The sequence below is a fragment of the Theropithecus gelada genome, chromosome 5 (genome assembly GCF_003255815.1).
Source record: "Theropithecus gelada isolate Dixy chromosome 5, Tgel_1.0, whole genome shotgun sequence".
Classification (NCBI taxonomy): Eukaryota; Metazoa; Chordata; class Mammalia; order Primates; family Cercopithecidae; genus Theropithecus; species Theropithecus gelada.
In genome coordinates, this window is record NC_037672.1 from 30,862,621 (window position 1) to 30,871,089 (window position 8,469).

Sequence of the window (8,469 nt, forward strand, 5' to 3'; positions counted from 1 at the left end):
GGGTATTTCTTCATAGCAGCATGAGAATGAACTGATACAATTATCCTCAATGCCATTGTAGGCAGAAGCAGTGAAATGCCATCTGGAATGACAGAAGAGCACAGGAATAATGGGAACATCCATCAACTATTGATCATAAAAGAGTGATTAAGGAGAAATGGGTCTGGTACAGTGGCTCACACTGCAATCCCAGTGCTTTGGGAAGCCAAGGTAGGAAGACACCTTGAAACCAAGAGTTCAAGACCAGACCAGGTGACATAGTGAAATCCCATCTCTACAAAAATAACGAAAAATTAGCTGGGTGGTATGGTGCATGCCTGTAATCCTAGCTACAAGGGGAGGTTGAAGTTGGGGGATTGCTTGAACCCAGAAGCTTAAGGCTGCAGTGAATTCTAATCATACCACTGCACTCCACCATGAGTGTCTAGAAAAAACAACAAAAAAGAGAAAATGAAATAAATAAGAACACATGAAGAGATAAAAATATTTGCTCATAAAAAAAGAAAGTATTACTGAGAATTTAGTGAGTTCTCCATCTTTGAAGTAATATGAGTATTGAGATATCAAACAGTGTGACTAGGATGTTTAGAAAGCCTCCTTTTAAAAGGAGGAACCAGATTAAGATAATCTTTGCTCTCCCAATATCTCAGTGAAAATGAGCCCAAAAAATAATCGTAAAACATATACAAATGTACTATATAGGAGAGCAACCAACAACTTTGTCATTTGAACATGAAATCATTCCTGAAATGATTAATAAAATAAAATTTACAGGAAATTTTCCAAGTCTTCAGAGTAACTATATTTAAAAATGTCAACAAAATAAAGGGATTTTCTAATAAAAAGCAAGAAAATATAAAGTAAAACAAAATGGGCAGAAGTTTCAAAAAGACAATATAAAATGAAATAGATTAAGAGATACAGTCATTGAAGTAAAATTTCACTTATAAGGAAACTGATCTAGACCAAATGCAAGCTAAGAGAAAATTTGTAATTTAAAGAATATTATAGGCTGAGTATTCCTAATCCGAAAGTTCAAAATCTGCAATCTTAAATCTGAAATACTCCAAAACTGAAAATTTTCGCATGCAAATAGGATGCTACAAATGGAAAATTTCATACCTGATCTCATATGGTAGGGTATAGTCAAAATGGAGACAAAACTATGTTTTAGCCACATAATTAATTTACCTTCCGGCTATGTATATATGTGTATAAGATGTATATGAAACATAAACAAATTTCAGGTTTAGATTTGAGTATCATCCACAAGTCAGCTCATTTGTATATGCAAATATTTCAAAACCCAAAAACATCTGAAATCTGAAACACCCTGGTTCCAAATATTTCAGACAAGGAAGGCTCAGTCTGAACTGGAGAATTTACTGAGAAGTCAATACACATCACAGTGACAAAATTATAAAGGAAAATTTATAATCAACCCCAATAAATGTGAAGATCACAAGTAATACTTTTTTAAATTTTAGCTTTTATTTGTATTCATTTTGTATGTATAAAAATAGATGTATATATTTTCAGGATACATGTGATATTTTGACACATTTATACACTGCAAAATAATCAAATCAGGGTAATTAGGATATGCATCATCTTTTTTATGCTGGGAACATTTCAGTAACTCTCTACTAATTATTTAAAAATATACAATAGATTATTGTTTACTATGTCAGAATGTAGTGATTTATTGAGCACTAGGTCTTATTTATTCTGACTAGTATTTTTTCTTCAAAGTTGATCTGTATTTCACATAAATGTCATCTTTTTAATTGTCAAAGATGTATTTAACACCGTACTGCAACACTGTACTCAAGAACGTTGATAGTACCTGGAAGACTAAGGCAAAAATTTCTTTTTGTTAATTCTAACCAAATTATATGAAAGTGTAAAGGAGGAAAAAAGAAAAAAAGTGTCATTGATCCCCTTAGATCAGAGGAGGGAAGGTTTTACATTACCTATTTCCCACTTAAACTGAGAGGGAGACATGTATGTGGTTGAGTATCAATTTGATTTAATATTGGTAACATCTATGCAGTTTTTTAAGGTTCAACTATAACCAAAATTGAGAGAGTGCTGTGTTCTATGCCAATGGTTTCCAAATTCTATTATGCTTCAGAATCACCTGTGGAACTGATTAAAAGTAAGTGAGCCCCACAACCTGAGTTTCTGATTCAGTGAAATTGCTGAGAGGCCTGAGAATTTATATTTCTCCGAGTTCCCAGGTGCTGCTGATGCTGTGCTGGGCCACAGAACACACTTTTAAAACCACCACTCTGTGTTATTACTCAAACTAAGTGTTGTGCAGAAACATTTTCCCCAAGGAAACGTCTGTGACTAGTCCTTTGGAAATAATGTTTGTGTGCCTGTTTTCCCTCATAGTCAAATCATTTGGTGGTCCTTAATTTATTTTATTTCTATTATAAATATGCAAATTATCTGGTAATTTTTGTTTAGTTGGTTGGCAGTTTGATTAGTTGTTTGGTACAACAAATTTCAACAAGCGTAGTTAAATTTGTTTTTTATTTTGCTTCACACTTTATTCATTTCTCTCTTTTCCACATTTGTTAGTTTCACACAGAAGTTGAATGGGTGTGTACATCCCTAAACAATCTTTGTAAAGTGTTTTAAAAACCTTTGTAAGGTGTCATGGATTTGGGAATAAGTGGCAGAGATTACCTTTAAAAGGCTGGAAACACAGTTTTTTGTCTCATGTGTTTTCTCTCTGTGATGCTGTTCTTCAAGGGTTAACTAGATCATCTTCAAATAATTTGAGAGTTATTGTGTGAAAATTCAACAGTTTACAAAACAAGAAAAAACAGAAATAGAACACCTGTTTTGCTAAGTTCTGCTCATCAGTCTAGTCTGTCTGTCTTGAAATGCAAAAAGGAAGGATTTAGACCCTTCAGCATCCATAGTGAAATACATCTGACACTTCATAGAAAGCAGAGTGGGTATCAGTAGGTATTAGCCAGGACCACAATATTGAGGGAAGCCAAATAATTACAAATTTTGGACACAAAGCAAAAGAATGAGACAGCCACACTCTTATACACAGAACCTTAACCTAGATTTGAAGGTAGAGGTATGGATGGAAAGAAAAATACTTCGTATAAAAAAAGAACAAATTACTGGAGTAAACATAATAAGTAAGAAATGCATACTGACAGTTGCTGAGAAAAAGAATGTCAATAATGAAATTTACATTTGGAAGGGAAACTTCTCAATCATTTTTAAAAATACATTCTATCAACTTGTTTTGGGGGTTTTGGAAGAGTAAAGAAATAAGGAAGATGACTAATGTGAATGCTGCAATAGAAGAGAACATCAAAAGCAAGAAGAGGAAATATACCACAAGCTGAAGGAATTCAAAAGAAGTAAGTTAGAGTCGGAGATGACTTGAAAATTTTAAGCAATCTTTCTCCCACAGATACACCTCATTAACATTAACAAATTCTGATTTGAGAAGAATGTTGATTCTTAGTCCACTCAGAACTGGGATTTTTTGCTCAGATTTTACTTGATTTTTAAAAGGCAAGAGACCAGTGCTACATACTTATATTTCTATCTGCAACTATCTAAATTAATACCTATTCTCTATAAAGTAGCCTAAATCATGTCTTTTTTGGATATTTGTTGATGCCAATAGATAGAATACCTTTCAAATATGTTTAAAATGTAAGTGGCTATGATTAATTTAGTTTAAATCCAGTAAAGTACATATAATTGTCAGATATCAGATGAATTTGTAATTAAAATATATTGATATCAATTGCTGAAAGTTATTTTTAGTAGTCAAAATAGCAAAAGTTGATGAACAAGAATATCACTGGGCAATCCATTTTTTTTCTTTTAAAGAGTCATGATTATTTTACAGTTTTCACTTCTTTTCATGAATTTCGTTTTGTATGATGTGTTAAGCCATTGTCTTACTGTGACAATAGTTTGAATTTAGTAGAGAAGATGAGCTTCCACCAACCTTCATGAAAGTGATTAGGAAACCTACACATACCTATCTGTGAAATTTATCTACTAATACTTTCACTCAGTGTCATAACACAGAGAACAGAAACTTTAGGAAATAATGAAACAGAGTTCTTTGGTTAATATCTAGCAGTGTGAGAGCATGACAATCCAGAAATGCTTAATTTTATTTAAAGAAATGAGATATGTTACATCTCATCTATCTGCACTTTTAGAAAGTAAAGTTATACCTCTTCAGGTCCAATCATCTCTCTTAGAATATTTTAATGCTACCTATTTATTACTCTCTGTAAAACATCGAAGAATTACATTATTGGAAATGAAGTAGAATTACAAAAGAGTCTAATAGCTTTCTTTTTATTTAAACAAAACCCATGTGGGGAGTATGTGGAAGATCAACACATAAAAGAGTAAGTGGATGTCTTATAAACAATTAGTCAAATACATTAAATAACCATATTCAAGTACAAAATGATATTGTATAAGGAACAGAACGTATGAGCTTATTGTGGGGATTAATTTCTAACTCAGAGTTGTTTGGTGAGGATATGAGGAATCTAAGCTTAAGAAGTACTTTAAAGCCTAGAAAGCTGTCTGGTTGCCTTGGAGATGGAAGGACATTTGAGAAGACTCTGTGGGAGATGACTTGTCATAGTCTTTGGGTTTATGATAATAAAGAACTAATCATCCTCTTGATTCTCAAAAATAGAGACAGAGCAGGAGAGTTTTTCAGGTATTTGTCTCTATTCTAAATAACCATATCCAGCAAAATGAGTTATCTTTTTGAGGCTCTGTTTTAGAGGGAGCCACATTCACCACTCTAACCCTGGTTTCTAGTTGAGTGGATGACATATAGTAGAATGCCAGTTAATATTGCCTGAATGATTGTCTGAAGGTAGGAATTACTTCAGAAAAAGGTGAATACAGTCAGATAAAGAGTTGTTTGTGGTGCGGTTAATCTAAATGACGCTTAAACTAGAGGGATATAAATTGCTGAAGCTCTTCTTGAGAGAAAGAAAAGCATGGTAAATAGAACACTTTGTTTTAATCATAACCTGATAGCATCACGATCACTATATTTATTGACTGAGTGCTGTACGGTCAACAAATACTTAATGAACATTGGTTATGTGCTGCATAGTTAGCCCATCATTCAGTGAATATTGGCCATGTTTAAATTTATAAGTAAAATGGTAGTGGGCCAGGGTTTTGGAAATGTGTTTTCTGATCTCGACAACATGAAATGATTTGGGGGACCCATGGATCATTTCTGCTATCATATGAACATTTTTATCCGTCCTGAAAAAAAAAAAATTCTAATATTGAAGCCGAATCCTCAATGTAATGTTAGTAAGAAGTGATGTCTTTGGAAAGTGGCTAGGTTATAATGGCAAAGCCCTAATGAATGGAATTAGGCTTCTTTATCCCTTCCACAGTGTGAGGACACAGTGAAGACTTGGCAGTCTGCAACACAAAAGAGAGCCCTCTTTAGAACCTGATTGTTTTGGCATACTGATCTTGAATTTCTCAGCCTCCGGAGCCATGAGAATTAAATTTCTGTTGTTTCTAAGCTACTCAGTCTATGGCACTTTCTTATAGCCACCTGAATCAACTAAGAAAATCACCTTCAATCTGTGCCTTGACTGCCATGAAAGATCGCTCTAAAAGGGTAAAAAATAAAATACCACATTTTATTCTTCCATGAAATATTAAGATAGTCTAGAATAAAGCCTAACCCTCTCCAACACATACACCCTTCCACACACACATCATCAAAGTGAATTAATGATGACTCATAATACTAATACTATTAATAATAAATCATATACTTCGAAGAAATTATTTTTAATTTGGCTATCATTTCACAAAGAAGTGAAACAGGCATCCTCTCCTACAGATACTGTTGGAAAAAATATTGTCTCAAAACAGGTTCCCTAGAAGCAAAACCTGAGATAAAGATTTTTTTATTTATTTTGGGTAGGAGATTGCTCACATGGAGACTACCTTTTGTTTGATCCTAGGGTAAGCCCTAGAACACAAATCATGTCAGAGTTGAAACTCACCTTGAGGCAGATGACCCAGCTTCTCTCCTCCTTTCATTTCCCTGGCCATGCTCTTTGGTTGTGGGGAGGTGGTACAGAGTTTGTGGTAGAGGTAGAGGAGGGTGAGCATTCCTGTGAGGCAGTTCCCATTGTCCAAAGGCACAATAGAATCTATCACAGATACAGAGTGAGAGTAACCTCCAGCGGACGTAGAATAGCAAAGCAGAGCTCTGCATTCCCTTTCAGCTCTGAACCATTCTAAGAGTGATACCCTAGGCAATAACATCCGTGTTGCTGCTGGGTCCTGGTTCAAAAAAGTGACATGTATAAAACTTAGCTCTACTGTCATAAACAGTATTTACTCTTCAAGGCAAAAGTCAATTTGAAGCAAATAATTTGAGAAAAGTGTTTGGAAGATACGCTGTTGAATCTCATGAAATTCAAAACAAATAATCAGGATGTTTTAGATTCCTTCAATGGCTGATAAAGTCTATGTAAATATGATTATATGTAAATATACTTAACTGCAACTGAAAAAAATAATTATGATTAGTAAATAAGATAGATATATATTAGAAAGAGTTCTGAATAAATCCAGAAAAAGACACGGTTTTAATTCTAGAAATGTCACTGACTTAGATGTGGAACTAGGATAATTTATTGAAACCTGATAAGCTTGTTTTTCTTTATGTAATGAAAGATTTGGACTCAATCTTTCAGAAAATTGTGGTTTTAAACTTTAATTTTAACTTATCTATGTGAAAAAGAATTTCTGAATTCAGATTATACGATATATAAAGTTGTAATCTCAGCATATAGAATGCATGGTATGGAAAACAAAAGTAACTTAAACTAATTTGACACATGGATGCATTTATTCTCATCATGAAGGAACTCTCTATAAACACCATCTTCTACCTGACTTTTCTTTTCTTTTTCCTTTCAGAACAGATACACCTGAGCCTCTGTATTAGTCTGTTTTCATACCGCTGATAAAGACATACCTGAGACTGGGCAATTTACAAAAGAAAGAGTCTTATTGGACTTATAGTTCCACATGTATGGGGAGGTCTCACAATCATGGCAGAAGGCAAGGAGGAGCAAGTCATATCTTTCATGAATGGCAGCAGGAAAAGAGAGAGCTTGTGCAGGAAAACTCGTTTTTAAAACTATCAGATCTCATGATACCTATTCACTATCACAAGAACAATATAGGAAAGACCGATCCCCATGATTCAATCACCTCCCATGAGGTCCCTCCCACAACACGTGGAGTTTATGGGAGCTACATGATGAGATTTGGGTGAGGACACAGAGCCAAATCATATCAACTGCCCCTCGCTCCTCCCAAGTCTCTTATCTTCACATTTTAAAACCTATCATGCTTTCCCAACAGTTCCCCAAAGTCTCAACTCATATAAAAATTAACTCAAAAGTCCACAGTCCAAAGTCTCATCCAAGATAAGGCAAGTCCCTTCTACCTCTGAGCCTGTAAAATCAAAAGCAAGTTAATAACTTCCTAGATACTTGGGGGTACAGGCATTGGGTAAATACACCCATTCCAAATGGGAGAAATTGGCCAAAATGAAGGGGCTAAAGCACCAAGGCAAATCCAAAATCCAGCAGGGCAATCAAATCTTAAAGCTCTAAAATGATCCCCTTTGACTCCATGTCTCACATCCAGGTCATGCTGATGCAAGGGTTGGATTTCCATGGTCTTGGACAACTCTATCCTTGTGACTTTGCAAGGTACAGCCTCCTTCCTGTCTGTTTTCCCAGACTAACACTGAGTGTCTGCAGCTTTTTCAGGCACACAGTGCAAGCTGTTGGTTGATCTATCATTCTGGGGTCTGGAGGATGGTGGTTACTTTCTCACAGTTCCACCAGGTGGTGCCCCAGTAGGGACTCTGTGTAGGGCCTCCCACACAACATTTCCCTTCTGCCCTGCCCTAGCAGATGTTCTCCGTGAGGACCCCACCCTCCCAGCAAACTTCTGCCTGGGCATCCAGGCATTTCCGTACATCTTCTGAAATCTAGATGGAGTTTCCCAAACCTCAATACTTGACTTCTGTGCACTGGCAGGCTCAACTCCACCCAGAAGCTGCCAAGGCTTGGGGTTTGCACCCTCTGAAGCCATGGCTCAAGCTTTACTTTGGCCCCTTTTGACTATGGCTGGAGCAGCTGGGATGCAGGGCACCACATCCCTAGGCTGCACGCAGCATGAAGACCTTGGGCCTGGGCCCACAAAACCACTTTTTCCTCCTGGGCCGCTGGGTCTCTGATAGGAGGGAAAGGTCTCTGACATGGCCTTGAGATATTTTCCCTACTGTATTGGTGATTAACATTCGACTTCTCATTAGTTATACAAATTTCTGCAACTGGCTTGTATTTCTCCTCAGAAAGTGTGATTTTCTTTTCTATTGCATCG